The sequence below is a fragment of the Mus caroli genome, chromosome 4 (genome assembly GCF_900094665.2).
Source record: "Mus caroli chromosome 4, CAROLI_EIJ_v1.1, whole genome shotgun sequence".
NCBI classification, from domain to species: Eukaryota; Metazoa; Chordata; class Mammalia; order Rodentia; family Muridae; genus Mus; species Mus caroli.
Window position 1 is genome coordinate 58370036 of NC_034573.1, and position 18862 is coordinate 58388897.

Below are 18862 nucleotides of genomic sequence, written 5' to 3' on the forward strand. Positions count from 1 at the left end.
CTTGATTTTGAGCAATCTTAGAATGGATTAAAATTGCTGATCTTGGGCTTGGGAGATGGCTCAGTTAGTAAAGTGTTTTCCATACAATCATGAGGACCTGCGTTTAACCACTTCCTCCCAAATCTGACACTAAAAAGCCAGGTTTGGCAAGCCTGTCATCCCAGTGCTGGTGAGGCTAAGACAGGAGGATCCTTGAGCAGCTTCAACAGCTTAATCATGGAACTCCAGCCTAGAGTTTCCATTCCAAACAAATAACATGTGCCACTCTCTGAGGAGCTAAAGGCAGGTGTGTGTGTGTGTGTGTGTGTGTGTGTGTGTGTGTGTGTATGTGTGTGTGTGTTGTATTCTTCAGTGGTTTAACCATGGTAAGTTTCCCTCTTTAAGTACATAGCCTCTTACCCATCCATGGTCATGAAAACACCCTAATTACATGCCCTGGGACACAAAAAGACAAAGATGGATTAGAACTTCAGAAGAAGAAAAGGCTCAGTGGTAAGAGAGGACTATATGAGAGGCCAACAGAGGTACATTGTCAAAGCACATTATATGGATGAAATTTTATAACAACGTATTTAAAAGAAAGAAATTCAAAAGGGAATAAACTGGAGAGCTGTTAATAAAGAACACAGTGTCAGTCTTTGGAAGGAAATTGACACATATTACAGATCTGTACAAAATTTGCATTTTTTGTGTTTTAACAAAGGAGGACTGTCATGCCTAAAGGGACCAAGTCCAGAGACCTAAAGCATACAAAAAATGAACTTGCTGTATGGAGAGAAGGGCTAAAGGAATGTATTTTGTGGTGGAGTTAGTTGCCTGGCAAAAAAAGTGCTGACCATGACCATGTCCATGCTAACAGCAACTACTGTGTCTGCGGCAGTCATCACTTCCATGTATGGGTTAGTACCTAGCTCTAAAAATAGGCTTTTGAATGTCTATTAAGTGATTGCACCAGATCTGCCTGTGTTCTGTGCTTTTTCTATTCTTTTGTGTGAAAACAAAACAAAAACAAAACCCAACAACCCAGTGTCTGTTCCAAGTTTTAGAAAGACGACGACCAATTGCCTGATATATTTAGCATCGCAAGGGAGGAGACTGAATATTTGCTTTCCATAAATTTTCAGAAAGGAAGATATTTTCCACTTTACTCACTCATTTCATGGTTTCCCACTGACAGCTGCATATGTGGGTATCTGGACATATAGCTCAGGATACAAGGAGGTCTAGGAGGCACAGGCAGGCCAGTGAATAGGGCCATTGATACAGATGTTCCTGGATGGGCAGGCGTGATTGCTTTCTGGGGACCAATTCTCCCACAGTGACCTCAGAATAGGGCACAGCCAGGACATTGGCTTCACCCAGTAATTCCTGGTTGATTCATATTTGGGTCAGCTATGTGGTGGGCAATGTTAGCTGTCGCCCGAGGCTTCCAGGGCAATTTTCCAAGCTTGGATGCCTTACAATCAAGCCCTGTTAGGGAAGACTGTGGGGAAAAAAAATCAAGGGTGGGTTACTCCAGGCATGAGTGGGTGAGGAGAGGAAAAAGAAGGAAATGGTTTTCCTGAATTATTGCTATGGCTTTTGGAGAAATAAAAGCATACCTAAGAAGAGGAGAGGAAACTTCAGCTTCATGCTATTTTCATTTCTCTAAGGATACCATTTAAGTTGTCTAATGTGTTCTAGTAATCTTTGTTGTAAGTAAGTCCCCATCTCCCTCCCTAGTCTCTTTGGCTGTCTGTAAGTCTTCAGGATCTTCAGTCCAGCCATGCTGACTACCTCTTAATTCCTTTGACAAACCATTTATCTTCCATGCTTTTTGAAAATGTTGTTTTTTTTATCCTAAACTCCCTTCTCCATTTAGCTCCCCAGTTTTAAAAGATATACTTGAAACAACTCACAGCTTTCCAAATGATAATAGATTCCTATTGCAAGCTTCCTCAGAAACCTAAATTTCATCAATATTATTGTACCAACTGTAACTCTTTGGCTGTGGCTAGTGTTTATTTTCCTCAGGTGTTTGTGAGCTCCACCAGGACCAGTGCACTCTCTGATTAGTTTTCTATGTGTTCTCAATATGTATTCTAACACCAGGCCCATACTATTGAGCATAGCACTAAATATGAAATAACAAGGAAAAAAAGAAAGAAGCCAGGAAGGGTGAAGGTAGAGTAAAGAATAAGAGGAAAGAAAGAATAAAGTATAGAATTCAATATAACTTATTCGTCATATAATTCGGTTTCTAGAAATCAAGTGTTTATATACCAATAACAGAATTAGATTTTCTTGGAAGACCTTTTTCCATCCTTTTACTCTGCAGTTGTGCCTGTCTTTGTTATCGAGGTGTATTTCTTGTATACAGCAACATGCTAGATCTTGTTTTCATATCCAGTCTGTTAGTTTATGTCTTTTTATAGGTGAGTTAAGTTCATTAACACTGAGAGATATTAACAAGAAATAACTGTTGGCTCCTGATAGGTGACTTTATGTGCTTGTGGCTCTCTTTTTGACTTTGTTGTGAGATGTGTTGTGAGACTTTGTTGTGAATATCTTGTCCTTTCTCTAGTGCAGTACTTTCCCTCGTGTTGTAGTTTTCCTTCCAGGATCGTCTTAGGGCTCCGTTGGAAGATAGATACTTTTTGAATTTGTTTTGTCCTGAAAAAACAAATTTTGGTTTCTCCATCTATGTTAATTGAGAGTTTTGCTGGATATAGTAGCCTGGGCTGGCACTTGTGTTCTGTTAGAGTCTGCATGACTGTTCACCAGGCTTTCATAGTCTCTGTTGAGAAATCAGGTGTAATCTGATAGGTTTCCCGTTGTATGTTACTTGGCCTTTTCCCTTGCAGCTTTTTAATATTCTTTCTTTTTCCTGTATATTAAGTGTTTTGATAATTATGTGACGAGATTTTCTTTTCTGGTCCCATTTATTTGGTGTCCTATAGTCTTATTGTACCTTCATGTCCATCTCTTTCTTTAGGTTGGGGAAGTTTTCTTCTATAATGAAACTTCCCATAATCAGTCAGAAAGTCTATAGTGACTTGAATTGGTTTAATTAGCATTTCACTGTGAAGCAACACCATGATCAAGGCAACTCTGTATTTAACTGGGGCTGGCTTACAGGTTCAGAGGTTCAGTCAATTATCATCATGGCAGGAAGCATGGCAGTATCCAAGCAGACATGGTGCTAGAGGAACTGAAAGTTCTACACCTGATTTAAAGGCAACCAGGGGAGAGACTGGCTTCTGCAGGCAGCCAGCAGATGGGTCTTTTCTGCACATGATGGATCTTGAGCATAGGATCTCAAAGCCCACCTCCTTGGTGACACATTTCCTCCATGAAGGCTATGCCTATTCTAGCAAGGCCACACCTCCTAATAGTGTCTCTCCTTGTGGGATAAGCATTCAAACACATGAGTCCATGAGGGCCAAACCTATACAAACCACAACAAAATGATACCCCATAATGAGCTGAAAGCAATAGAGTAAGCAATGGTGAGGATGCAGGGCAAGAAAGAATGCTTGTGGATAGAGGATGCATAATGTGATGGTCTATCTGAAGACACTGCCACAAAATCAATTCTGTAAAGTACAGAGGAGAATTTTCCTTCAATGCTCTCTACAAAATCCATTGTATTATTCATTACCCAGCCTTGAAAAGGCTTTTCACCTCTGGCATCACTCCAAATGTGCTGATTTTATCATCTTCCCATGTGTCCCACTTCACTAATCTTTATTGTAGACCTATTTCTTGCTAGGCACTTTCACAAGCACTTGACAGTGTCATCCAATTTAGTCTAATAGCATGTGATATCACAGTCCTGAATGTTACAAGATGAGAAAAATTAGGTCAGCAAGTGGTCCATCAAAGACCTAGTTTCCTAGCTAAGTTAGAAGTACTTACTGCTCTTGCACTGTATCTAAGTTCAATTCTCAGCATCCGCATCAGGACAGTGAGGCCAGGCAGGACAGGGTATAAATATATGCAACTTCACTTCTAGAAGATCTGATACCTTCTTCAGAGCTCTGTGGATACCATTATATATGTGGCGCACATATATGCAGTCAAGCAAACATACATACCCTACATGCCTATAAAAGAAATATGTACATCTTTGAGTTTTCCCAGTATATCATGCTACATTAGTAGCCAATACCATTCAGATTTCATCATACCAAACATTTGACTATTAAAGCAGTAGCTAATGTTTGCAAAATAATTATCTAGTGTCTCTATAAGATGTTCAGTGGGCAAAATACCTGCTGCCAAACTTGATGATACTTGGATCCCAGCGACATGGTCGAAGGAAGAAAGCAACTGCTGTGACTCATCATACACATGCACATGGAAATAAGTGGAAAGAAAAGAATTATTCAGGTTTTATTATTTGTGCGTATCCAGGTTTGACCATAAAATAGTAGATGTAATGAAAATTCAGCTCCATTTTCTCTTTAGAAACTGAAGACCAGAGATATTCAGTTCTTGAATAGTATGTTATAATGTGTCAGTGAAGAAGTCAGGGTGCAGATCCACATCTATAAACAATATACTTACAACCTTGTCACTAACAATCTATGGATTCTATAGATTATATTTTTAGTACAGATTATTTATTTATTTATTTATTTACATCCCAAACATGGCTCCCCCTCCTGGTCCTTCCCTCACAGGTCACTTCCTGTTCCCCTTCTCCTCTGACGAGTTGTACTCCCCAGGTATCCTCTCCCACTGAGTTCTGAAAAGGCAGCCATAGAGAATGAGCTACATATTTGTTACATATGTACCAGGGTACCTCATTTCAACTCCTGTATGTTCTTTAGTTGGTGGATCAGTCTCTGAGAGCTCCCAGAGGTCCATGCTAGTTGACTCTTGATTGTCTTGTGGGATTCCCTTTCCCTTCAGGGACTTCAATTCTTTCTCCAACTCTTCTATAAATGTTCCCTACCTCAATTCAGTGTTTGGCTGTGGGTATCTTCATCTGTTTCATTCAACTAAAGGGTAGAGCCTCTCAGAGAACACTTATGCTAGGCTCTTGTCTACAAGCATAACTAAGTATCATTACTAGTTTCAGGGATTGGTGCTTGCCTATGGGATAGACCTCAAGGTGGGGCAGTTATTGGTTGGCTATTCTTTCAGTCTTGGCTCTATCTTTGCCTTTGCATTGCATTTAGACATGACACATTTAGGGTAGAAAGTTTTGTGGGTGGGACCTCCACTTGGGATCCTGCCTGGCCCCTTCTGGTTCCATGTCCCCACTGTTAGGCAACTAGGCTAAGGTCACCCACATTAACTCCTAGGAGCCTCCCGTATCTCAGGTCTCTGGGAATTCTTAAGAGATTCTCCTCCTTCTATCCCGCAGATGCAGATTTCTATTCATTCTCCTGGCCCTCTGGGCCTCCTGTCTCTCCTCACACCTGATCCTAAGCCTCCATTTTCTTCCCTGTCTTCTTTCTCATTCAGTTCCCTCTATCCCTCTGTCTCCTATGAGTGTTTTGTTTCCCCCTTTTAGTGGAATTTCAGCACCCTTGTTAGGGTCTTCCTTCTTGTTTAACTTCTTTTGGTCTGTGGGTGTATCATGTACATCCTGTACTTTTTGGTTAATATCCACTGATCTTTGAGTACATATCTGTTCCATCCATTTCACTACAAAATTTCTCTTCTATCAGTGTATCTGGTTTTATATTGAGGTCCTTGATCCACTTGGACTTGAGTTTTGTCCATGGTGATAAATATGGATTTCTTTGAACTCTTCTATATGCAGACATCCAGCTAAACCAACACTATTTGTTGAAGATTCTTCCCTTTTTTCATTGTGTTGTCTTGCCATCTTTGTTGAAAATCAAGTGTCAATAGGTACATGAGTTTATTTCTGAGTTTTCAAATTATTCTATTGATCAAAACATCATTCACTAAGATCAAGTAGGTTTCTTCCCTTCTTGGATGCAGGAATGGTTCAATATATGAAAATACATCAATGTAAACCACTATATAAACACAATGAAATAAATAATTCACATTACATATGTGACCTCTCTAAGGGATATATCTAAACATGATAAAATCAATAAACACCAAGCAAATAGCTATTATCAAATTAAATGAAGAGAAACTTGATAGAGATTCTTGATCCTTTCATCATCTCCTTATCATGAGTAAGGCAAGAAAGGAAGTATGTGGTTTTGAACCCTGCTTTCTTTTGGTCAGAGCCAATGCCATATATTTACTAAGGAAATTGTGAGCAAGTCTACCCTTGGGATTGGTATCTTGTTAAATGAGATGAATGACATTTTTCTAGAGGGTCCTTAATATATGTTCATTGCATAGAGTGTCTAGTATAAAGCACTATCAGTTATAATGTGCATGTTATTTCTCCAGCTTCCCTGACTGGAAGATGGAAAGAACAGCATTTACAAATTTCAGTATGACTCACCAGAGGAACCATCCTCAAAGAGAGTACGTTATTTCTACCTCTCTCATTCCTATCAAGAATTATCTTTATCTCTGTTGACTGTGCCATGATGCACAGTACCCTTCCCTAGACCAGGAGCCTTTCTGGAATCTTCTTGTCAGTAGGACTTTAAACTCACCAGCTCAGCAGACAGTTGTGGCTTTGGATAGATAAAGCTGGTTCATCATTTATCTGATTATGAAACTAGTTTGTTTTTTCCTTGTCAGGCCTGAGGTATTTGTTTTATGACATAGCTGAAGACTAGAATGTAAGCTGAAAGCACTGTTGAGGAAGCCTCTCAATTCAAAGAGGAGCCTTTCTTTAAAATAGCAAAAACAAATTAGTTTTTCCACTAAAAAGCTCTTTACTGAAAGAGCCAAGCTCTAGTCCCCTTAGGAAGAGAATAGCTTGTTGAAGGAGTTCATGACAAACACATCTCAGAGGTAAGTTTGGCATCATAGAGTACGTTATAAGTTTTGCATTTTTTGAATAGGACTTATGAACTTTCTTATTTTCATTCTTTCTTTTTTTATTTGTCCCCTTTTGTCTCCTTTCCTTCTTTCTTAGAACTATAGCCAGATGATTTGGTGCATATCTAAATTCCAGGACTAGGGAAGCTGGGGTGGGAAGATTGGTGATATCCATGGGTTTGAGGCCTTCCTTAGGAAAAGGAAGAAAGAAAGAAAAGAAAAAAGAAAGAAGAAAATAAGGAAACAGAGAAAAAGATTAATAATAATAATATGATGATGATGATGAAAGTTCCTTATTCTTAATAATTAAGAAAAGAAGAAAGATACGTTTCATTTTAAAAATGAATATTTTTATTAATTGAATAATATATGCAGTGCATTTTGATAATATAAATCCTACTTTGCCTCTTAATTACTCTCATATACACTCTCACTCCTTTAAACTTATTATTACTTGCTAAGTCTGCTTTGTGCTGACAATGTGCAATGGTTGTGAGTTCATCCACTGGAGCATGGTTGACTTAACAGCAACCACATTCTTTAAAAAATCCTGAGCCTGTCCAGGGAGAGTATCAGTTCTCTGTAGCTCCTCAGCTAGGGTTGGAGCTCATAATCCTTTTTTATATTAGATATTTTTTCATTTACATTTCAAATGCTATCCCAAAAGTCCCCCTTACCCTCCCCTGTCCCACTCCCCTATCCACCCACTCCCAGTTCTTGGCCCTGGCATTCCCCTGTACTGGGGCATATAAAGTTTGCAAGACCAAGGGGCCTCTCTTCTCAATGATGTCCAACTAGGCCATCTTCTGCTACATATGCAGCTAGAGACACAAGCTCTGGGGATACTGGTTAGTTCATATTGCTGTTCCACCTATAGCGTTGCAGATCCCTTCAGCTCCTTGGGTACTTTCTCTAGCTCCTCCATTGGGGTCCTGTGTTCCATCCTATAGATGACTGTGAGCATCCACTTCTGTATTTACCAGGCACTGGCATAGCCTCATATGAGACAGCTATATCAGGGTACCTTCAGCAAAATCTTGCTGGCGTATGCAATAGTATCTGGGTTTGGTGGCTGATTATGGAATGGATTGCTGGGTGGAGTAGTCTCTGGATGGTCCATCCTTTCATCTTAGCTCCAAACTTTGTCTCTGTAACTTCTTCCAATGTGTGTTTTGTTCCCTATTCAAAAGAGGAATGATGTATCCACACTTTGGTCTTTGTTCTTCTTGATATTCTTGTGTTTTGCAAATTGTATCTTGGGTATTCTAAGTTTCTGTGCTAATATCCACTAGTCAGTGACTGCATATCAAGTGATCTTATCCATCATCTAAGCTAGAAATTTGACTATTTTGATCTTATACACAAATTGTGTAGAGGAACTATAGCTGCTGTGAGTTCATTCATGCATGGTTTTGTCATGTCCCCCAGTGGTTTGCCCCACTTCTCCCAAAACCTCTGGCTCTTATTGTCTTTCTGCATCCTCCACCACAACAATCACTCAGCCTTACAGGTTGATGGTGTGTCATTGCTATTACATTTGTGGATGAATGAGCACTCTACACACACTTACTTACTCTCTTCACTTGAATCATGAGTTCCTGCATTAACCATTAACAACAAATAAAAACAAGCAAGCAAACAGACAAAAACAACAACAAGAAAAAGAAAACAAAACAGAAATTTTCCTGATAAGATTTAGGAACTGTGTTAATCTATTGGTAAAAAGACATTTTTCTAGAAAGCAGTTTGATAAGATATACGCTTGGAAAAATAAAAGTAGGAGGTGCATCCTACTACTGGAGCCTGTGAGCTTCCCAGTCAAGAGAAATTGGCAAGATTCACAGTGTCTGCCATGTGTTCATTTTGTGGAGGGGCCTAAATGTAATCATCAAATGGTTTGTTACTCCCATAACGTTTGTGCCACTATTTCACCCCTGGTCATATTTTGCAAGGCCAGTCTTTACTGTAACTTACAAGGTTCACAGCTAGGTAAGACTGTAAATGCCCTTTATTCCCAGGTGCCTATCAATTACTTTCTATGAAAGCTAGTTAGCAAGATGGAAAATTCCTATTCAGTAGCAAGTTTTTTTGTTTCCTGTGACCAAAGTATGTGATTTCATCAGCAGTAGTGACTTTCCATCAACTTTTGGAAACCACTAAAAGCAATAGCAATAGCCTGCATTGTTTTGGAGTATCTAGAACACCTGTGATCAAAAACTGGAGAAGAGGCATCCTACACATGACACTGCAAGCCATAACTTTCTATAATCACATTAAAATCCCTATTTCCTTTATAGTTCTCTCTGAGAGTATATTTCTAAATTACTCCTCTGAGATTCATTTTTCTTTTACCTAACTCCTGAAATATCCATGTACGTTATGAGATACCATGTAGAACAGGAGACTAAGCAAAGTAGTGTTGACTGGAACAGCAGTGAAAGATGACGGGATAGTAAAGTCTCTCCTGTTGGTTAAAGAAGGATACAAGGTGTGTCTGCCATGTGCTCGACAGGGAGTAAGGAGAGAAAAGCAAAGCAAAGGAAACAATAGGATTTGCCTACTTGCAGCTACATTATTATAAATTGTTGTCTGAATTAATGAATAAGAAAAATTTTAAACTGCTTCATTCTAGACCACAAAGCAACCACTTACGAACTTAGCTAAAGGATGTAATATGTATGACAAAGAAAGGATGAGCATGTGGATAGGTAAGGACAGGCTCTAGGGTCAGCAAGTTTTACCAATAAAATGAGGGGGAAAAGGCTAATATTAGCTTTAAGCATTGCTCTAAGGATAAAAATGAGGAAAACCTGAGCCCTAATTTAGCATCCAACACAGGAGAAGAGCCCAGTGCTGCTGGAGCTTAAGCATGCAGATGCATAATCCAATTTTGTTCAATCAACGAAATGACATCTAAAGAAAATGAGCATTTGTCAGCATAGGTAGACTTTGGTGTGCTGTTGGATGTGTGGCTTTTCCTAAGTAAATAGGCTTGAAAGTATTATTTCTTCCAGAGAGGATGTGTGATACTTCTGGGAATTTAGAAAAAAAAAAACTCTACTCATTATTCTAATTTCTTTCCCCAGAGTCTGCATTTTTCCCTTGCCCTTTCATATTTCTATGTCCCTTGCTTACATGAAATTTGGTCATAGACATTGATTTATCTTGCCATCCCTTCCTCTTGAGCTTGTGTTTGAATATGTGATTTCCTAGGAAGTCAAGGATGGAATTATAGTGCTTTCAGATGGGTTTAAATGATGACTGAAATCTTTTATAACTCATTGTCTTTTGAAAATCTTCCATCTGCTGTGACCAGAAGTGCAAAGTGGCTCTCAGTATCATCTTCTTTTCTTTCAGACCCCATCCTCACTGATTCAAAGAACAAAATTCATCCACTAATAAAATGTTTATTTAGCTCACATTGTATGCTGAAAACTATGCTAAGTGCTAAGGAATTAGATATGAGTAACTTATACTCCCTTCTGTCTTTACTGTTATCCTCCCATAAGAGAGTAGTGAGGAAATGAGGGAGTTTCCAATAAGTTAAAGCATATAGACTGAGAAGCAGGGCTGGGTTTTGTAAGTAAGTCTGGTTCCCAAAGCAGGATGTAATGAAGACTATTAAGGTCAGACACTGAAAAGAATTTATATAAGCCAGGAAAGTCAATGAATGGTGTGTGTCAGCCAGATCTAAGAGCCTATGGTTAAAGAAAAAGCATGGGATATGCAGGAATGTACAGGAAATGGCAGCAAATGCATAAAGTATGGCATATAAAGTTGGGTGTAACAAGATTTGAGGCTGGAAAGTCAAACAAAAGGCAGTTCTTGACAATCTTGTGGGTTGTCTGAGGAATTTGAGTGAGCACAGTGCTTAGAACATTGGTACACTTTTGTTGAAAGACCAGCAGTTCTCTAAGTGCAGTGAGAAATCATTAGCTCATTTTAAATTAGCATTTGAATTAGGTAGGATAATTATATGATTTAGGTAAACAAATGATTTATTCTATGCCTTGTGTGGCAGCTTCAATAGCAAATGAAATGATCCTCGGTATGTTGCAATAGCCTCAGCTTGTAAGAAGATATAAGGAGTCACACACAAAAATCAGAAAAAAAGATTATGAATAGTAGGTTAAATGATAAAGATCTATGGCTAGTCTTAAGATTGAAATAAAATTCTTAAGTCTTCCAGGGTGGGTGACAAAGAGACAAGAAGCATGCAGTATAAGTTAGATTACCAGATCCTGGACTTTCACTTCTTAAAGACTCAGTTTATATCCACAGAAAATTGGGTTCATAATATTCCAATGTGATCACTATCCTCCAACTGAGATGCTTAAAACAGATGAAGTGAAAAATGTATCATGCAATTTAAGTTAATTGTTATAATTCTACTAGAGCAATTATATTTATTGTCTACTTACTTTGTAAGTATTCTAAGATTCTTGCAGAGGCTTTTGGAATCTGTCCATGAAACTCACTTCTCAAGAGAGAAGACAGTTGGGGCTCTGTAGTTTAAAGAGAATGAACAAAAGGTCAATTATGAAGTGACTTATTGAACACTGACTTTACATAAGAGAAATAAGTTTAGATAATCAAAGGAAATTTATGTCTGAATTCAAATATTTAAATACAAGGAAAACTTCCCCTGTATGTCATTCTAATAGGTCAATATTTTTGTAACATCTTGGTTTTTGTTTGTTTGTTTGTTTGTTTTCTACTGTTATGTTACCATCTAATTAATTGAATGTGATGGCCAGGTGTGCTAAACCTCACCCACAAACAGTATCAGAATCTCACCATGTCTAGCTCTGTGAGTTAATTTTACCTAAAATGGAAGGTGTATAATGGTAAAAGATCAGTTCCCCAAAGAAGATTTTTGGAGCTAGCATTAGTAGGAAAGGTAAACACAGGTGCACACTGAAACCTCTTTCTAGAACAAGAGAGTATGTCTTCAAAACCTCAGGGATTATCTAAAGCAATGGACTCTGATGCATGGGTTCATTGGCCATTTACTTTAAGAACAAACCTCTCATCTACTGTATCAGATAATCTGGGCTCAGCATGCAAGGATGATATGGCTCATGAATAGCTGGACATCTCTCAGGTCTTAGAAGAATATTCAAGTATGAATATTTTAGTTCCCAGATAGAGAAAACGATGCTGTGGGGAGGAAGTGTCCTGTGCCTGTAAACAGGAAACCAGCATGAATACCCTCTCCTGCTTCCTGGTTCTCTTGAGCAAAGGGAGATAAACTAATAAGAAAAAAAGTTTCAACTAGTCTTTAGTATCAAACTATTCAAGAGTTCACTCACAGAGCTTAACTAATTCTTATGATTATTATAAGCAGCAATGCCGACAAGAGAAGAGTATGCCAGAGACACACACATAAGGGTTAAGGATGGCTGGAAGTGGTAGCATGTTAGCATCATTATTAGTTTACATGCCAGAGTAGGCAAGTGATTTGTTGTGTTACCATTTATCAGATGCTGGGGTTTGAGCTTGACTCTGGCATAAATTTTCCACAATCTGCTCTCTACATTTTTTCCTGTAGGCAACACTTTCACAATGGTAAAAGCTACAGGCGATGACTTGCATCTGGCGGGTCTCAAGTTATTGTTCCTATAATTCATCATTTTATGAAGCTAGCTCTCAACATATTGGGCCCAGCTTGACAAGTCATAGCCTTTTGTGAGACATCATTTTAATTATCTTAGCATCTGAAGGAAAAACGCCACAATTATCTTTTAGGTAAAAACTGGGGTTACACATTTTGAAATTTTGTGTCCAGGACTTTATGTGCAGAATCAAGGTATCATATTATCCAATGTTCCTGGCAAGTTCCAAGACTAAATTTCAGGCTACAAGATGTTTGTTGTTGCTTGCAAAGGTCAAGTTTAACCACATTTATTAAATTACAAACTTGCTTGTCTTTTGTCATCAGAAGATGGTCTGCATTAAATAAAGCTTTTTTGTTCTGGTCACAGTGCAGATTACAGCTGAGGAACATCTAAAGGAATTAGAGTGGCCAAAAACACTGATCAAAAACCCATAACACTTGGCCCCTGCCTTGCTCGGGAGCATACTATTTGATACAACACCAAGATGCAGGGTATGTGGAAAACCAAGACAGATTGAGTAGCAAACTTGTCTTCAAAAGAAACTAAGCTGTCAGTAGAGAAGTTCTTGTGTCCTGTACTCAGCTTCAATTTTTTAGCTTCATAAAATGGTCTTGCTCTTTTCTGACCACATTTGCAGTTAAGTAGCTTCCAACACACCTTCTGTTGTCTTGGTAGTAAGGTCTCTGGGGTCTCAAACACTCTCTGGGGTCTTCCTCACTCTCATCTACTGATTCTCCTGAAACCCCATTTAGTTCTCTCTCTCTCTCTCTCTCTCTCTCTCTCTCTCTCACACACACACACACACACACACACTCACAAAATAGTATTAATTTTATAACTTCCTTTAGTTATTTGCATTCCTTTTCAAAATGTTCTTTAGCTTGGAACCTTTATTCCAGATGGTCAAATAAGGAACTTATTTTACTCTTTCAGGACTTTGCTCAAGAATCAAAATTTTAAGGAAGTATAAATTTTATGATATTTCAATAAAAATGTTATTAAGAATGATGGCAGTGGGAATGTAGTGGAGTGGAAACTTAAGGTTTCTTTGGAAAGACAGTTGCGTTGGATGGTGTTTTGCTGGGACAAACATGAGAAGGAGTGCTTTCCTGATGAGGACACAAGTGAAAGGTTAAGGAAGGCTCATGAAGTAACATTTGGCTGGAGCAGACACAGGTGAAAGGATGTCCTGCTAAAGCAAGCACATGAAAGGACACATGATGAAAGATTCTTCACTAAGACCACCTTATATTTCTTAGTCAAGCTATATTTGTCAGAGCTCCATAAAGAGAAAGGCCCCCCAAAATGTCTGGTGGTCTGCTGCACTTTCTTGCTGCTTGCTTGGACTCGGGATAATTGGCGGAGTGATGTCAGCTGAGAAAGACTTACATGCTGAGGCAAAACTCGTGGAGGACATGTGATGTTTGGAGGGATAAAAATAGGACTCGACAGACAGTGCAGGAGACTGAGCTTGGCTTGCTTGTAGAGCTTCACTGATCTTCACTTCATGGGAAGAGAGGCACAGCCTAAAACTTCTCCTAGCATCCCTCGGGGTCCCTCCTGCTGACTTGTGTTGAGGCTAAAGCCTGGCTGTCTCTACTAGGTAGTGCTATGACTGACTGCTGATTTATGTTTGCTATCCTGACTCTACCATACTGGGATGCTGCTGTATTTGTGAGTGTCTGCAAATTGATCTAGCTGCTACTGTTGACCTGTGAATTGAACTGCCGATTTCCAGATATCATAGACTGGAGTTGCTCCAAAGAATCCTTTCTAAACATGTCCATTTTCCCATATCCTCTCTTTTTCACTACCTCTGGTAGGTGGTGGGCTAAAAGGGATGTTAAAGCATTTAAGAACCATTATTGAAAATAGGCATTGAAAAAAATTAAAGTTAGTGTGGGAACTCTTTTTTCTTCTGATGAAGTTGTCTCTCACAGCATTCAGTTTTATAGACCCAGGTAACAGAAAGGAGATGCTAACACACATGTGCACATGTGCACACACAACATTGTAATTTCCTCTCTCAAGTACACCATCTTTGTTTACTTACACATTTTCTGCATTATGTGTTTACTCTCTTTCCACTTACTGTTTATTCTTTGGTAATCCCTTGTATACTTTTTTAGCTTAGTGATTGTTTTTCTATGTGGACTTAGAATTTCCAATGTGTTAATCATTAGCAACACAAGTTGCTGTGAACGACTTGAAATACTCTTCATGCTGATGAAAATATGCTGGGGATGTAAAAGCCTTTCACCAAGTCTGAAAACTGTGGAACAAAAATAATGTAAAATGTTTCATCAATGCTATTACAGTGATCACATTTTGGAATTGAAATGTTCATTGTTATATGAAACGCTATTATACACTTTTCAGCATTTTATCTTTTAGAGGTGGCTTTTCTTAATCAAAAATTATGTTTTAAAACCTGAAGGGGTTTGCAACCCATAGAAAGAATAACAATATTAACCAGCCAGAACCCCCAAAGCTCCCAGCGACTAAACCACCAACCAAAGAGTACATAGCGGGTACCCATGGCTCCAGCTGGATATGTAGCAAAGGACAGCCTAATCTGGAATCACTGGGAAGGGAGTCCTTTGGTCTTGTGGAAGCTTGATGACCCAGGGTAGGGGACCACTAGGCCACTGAGGAAGGAGTGGGTGGGCTTGTCAGGGAGTACTCTCATCGAAGCAGAGGGGAGGGAGGAGGAGATAGGGGACTTATGGGGGGGGGAACTAGGAAGGAGATAACATTTAAAATGTAAATAAATAAAACAGCCAATTAAAAAAAATCATGTTTTCTGTTTTCATTCTGTATCTTTTGTTTTCTGCACCCAGAGCCTCATATATGCTGAGCAAGCACCCTTGTGCCAAGATATTGTACCCCCCATTTCTAATCCTCAAATCTAAACATCATCACTTGTTGTTTGGATTGCTCTGATCTAGGCCATGGAAGTCTTAAGGAGAAGCACAGAGTCTTGTTCATCGCTGCATACACTCTGTCCTATTGCCCTGCTAAAGACAACTTCTGTGCAGGAGGTCAGTGAACTAACAGAGGTCTCAAGGAGCAAACCAGGTACTGAGAACGGTAGAGCCACAGAGGGATAAACCGAGCACTACTTTTCCCCCCATCAAGACCCCAAAAGACCTTCCAAGGAGGTAGACTGCTTTGAAGGTGGAGAAAGGTTGTAGGTAGCTTAAGCTCCTGAGGAGATTGTGTGCCTACCCTAAGCTGTTTCTTCTCACTGAACTCAACTTTCTAGAGGGACAAACAGCCTGAACTTCGATGAGACCTGGTAAAACTGTAACGAGGGCTTATGGTGGCCTGTCTAGTGGGATTTTATTCTTATTTTTGTTTAGGTCCCTGACATGCCTGAGTTTACATCTCTCAGGTATGCAGAAGGTTTTGGCATGCCTGGAATTTCTTTTAAGACTTTTTTTTTTTTTTTTTTTTTTTTTTTGGTTTTTTCGAGACAGGGTTTCTCTGTGTAGCCCTGGCTGTCCTGGCACTCATTTTGTAGACCAGGCTGGCCTCGAACTCAGAAATCCGCCTGCCTCTGCCTCCCGAGTGCTGGGATTAAAGGCGTGCGCCACCACGCCCGGCTAAGACTTTTTTTTTAATGTGCATCTAGTTGAATTGTCTGTGGAGGTGACTAAAACAGTCTCTACTGGAAGCTTTCATGTCCATAGTCTTGGTTCATGGGAGTGTGTCTGAACTGCAGATAAATAACTATCTGATTCATGACAGCAATTGGCTGATTATCTTCACATGGCATTTGTGTGTGTGTGTGTGTGTGTGTGTGTGTGTGTGTGTGTGTGTACAGAGGTGTATATGTATCCATGCACATGTGTGTATAGTATATGTTTGGATTTGGGTATGCATGTATACATATGTAAAGTGAGTGTCTTTGCCTATAATAATAGATGTGAGTGTGTATGTACGTGTGTGTGTGTGTGTGTGTGTGTGTGTGTGTGTGTGGAGGTGTGGAGGTGTGGAGGTCAGTGGTTATTACTCAGTACATTCCCCATCAGAGCCTACCTGCTGATGTAATGTTTCTAACTGAACTTGGTGTTTACTGATTATTATACATGTGGCTATCCAGCAATCTCCAGAGATAGGTCTCTAGTCTTCACCCATAGCTCTAGGATTTTAGACAACTAATTTTTATTTGTATATGTCTGGCATCTGAACTGAGACTCATTCTTATACAGCACAGCAGGAATTTTGACAATTTGTTCATCTCCCTTATCCTGATTAATCCCAATTAGATTAATCCGGACAGGTAGTCTTATATGATATAGACTTTAAGATGTAAAAAAGAGAACTCTCTTCCAAAAGTACATATAATAAAAAACATAAAAGTCACATATACTGGACTTTACAGTGCATTAGGGATTGGATGTTATTTATAGTGTCTTATTCAAACTCACAAGAAAAGAAAAGTTTTGACTATTGAACATTTGTAGATGATGTAGGTGTTTCAGAAAGGAAAAAGAACTTGGTCATGAAAGTAGAGGAAGAATTACAACTCAAGTCTGTTTCATTTAGTTTTGCTTCTGTGTTAATATCTATTTTTGATATCTTAGACATAAACATGGTCCATGACATCATCATGCTAATGTAACTGTCAAACTCTCATTTGGAAATGTTTTACATACAGAATCTTTAGTTCACTAGGGAAAGTAGAGTTATAATCTCCGAGGTTCTCTTGAGATATGATTTCATTTTTAGGCTCTCAACTTTCAGTATTGCATTTCTTTTTTTCCTTTTTTTATTGGATATTTTATGTATTTATATTTCAAATGATATCCCCTTTCCCATTTTCCCCTCTGGAAACCCCCTCTCACATCACCCCTACACCTGCTTCTATGAGGGTGCTCCTGCTCCCACCCACCCATTCCCACCTCACCATCCTGGCATTCCTCTACACTGGGGCATTGAGCCTTCACAGGACCAAGGGATTCTCTCCCTATTGATGCCAGACAATGCCATCCTTTGCTACATAGGTAGCTGGAGCCATGGGTCCCTCCATGTGTATTCTTTGGTTGGTGGTTTAGTCCCTGAGATCTCTGGGGGCTCTGCTTAGTTGACATTGCTGCTCTTCCTATGGGGTTGCAAACCCCTTCAGCTCCTTCATTCCTTTCTCTAACTCCTCCATTGGGGACCCCGTGCTAAGTCCAGTGATTGGCTGTAAACATCCATCTCTGTATTTGTCAGGCTCTCTCCTCTCCTCTAAGATTCTGTGAAACAGCTGTGCCACCCTTGAGCCAGTCCTTTAAGGACTACCTTTGTCCGGTCCATTGTTTTCCCAAAAACTTCATCAATCAAAGAAACATATATACAAAATAAAAACAGCATATACTTAGCCTCCAGGATGCTGAATCAGCCTCTTTTCCCACAGGCTCCTGGAATTTATTTATTTATGGATCCACATATATAAAAGAAGATGAAAACCTGGTTCTTAACCACATGTCCATGTTGTATTTATGTGTTTTCAGCAAATATATCTGCTATTTATTCTTTTTTCTCTCTCTCTCTCTTGTACTTTGAGTACAGATCAGTTCTTTCAGAATGGGAATGAATGCTTATCTGTAAGGCTGTTCTTGCTCTCTCAGACTACTTTTCAAGGGTATGATTTACATCAGACATTTCCTTAGAGCTATTTTTACAGGTATGAGGGTGGCCCCAGACAGAGGATGAAATGGTCTTTTCTCTTTTTCTACCTTCTCAGTTCTGTCCTTAGCTTCTACTATGACCCTTGGCCTTCTGTTTCTCCTTTCCTTATTCCAGGAAGAGTTTTCTCCCTTATTGATATCTATTTGGAAATATCTGCTACGGGAGTTGACTGAAGCTTTTTTTGTGATTTAAATCACAAGACTAATCACTTTCTAGGTTGAGCATATCAAATATATAGAATGAATGCATGAGCAAAGAGGAAAAGGGCTTCACTGCAGTTCGTTTTCCAGAAAGAATGATCTTTCTTCTGTGGGCACACATAGGCAGAGATCAGTGCATATCTCATAAGCAGTGGATGCTTAGTAGCTGCTTAGTTAATGTTCTGTTGTTATCAAGAGGCACCATGACCTAGGAAACTTACAAAAAGAAATTATTCAATGGAGGGCTTGCTTGTTTAGAAGGCTAGTCCATGATCATCATGGTGGGAAGCAAGAAGCATGATACTGGAGCTGTGAGTTTTAGTTCCTAATGCACAACATGTGCGCACGTGCAGGTGAGCACACACACATACACACACACACACACACACACACACACACACACACACACAGAGAGAGAGAGAGAGAGAGAGAGAGAGAGAGAGAGAGAGAGAG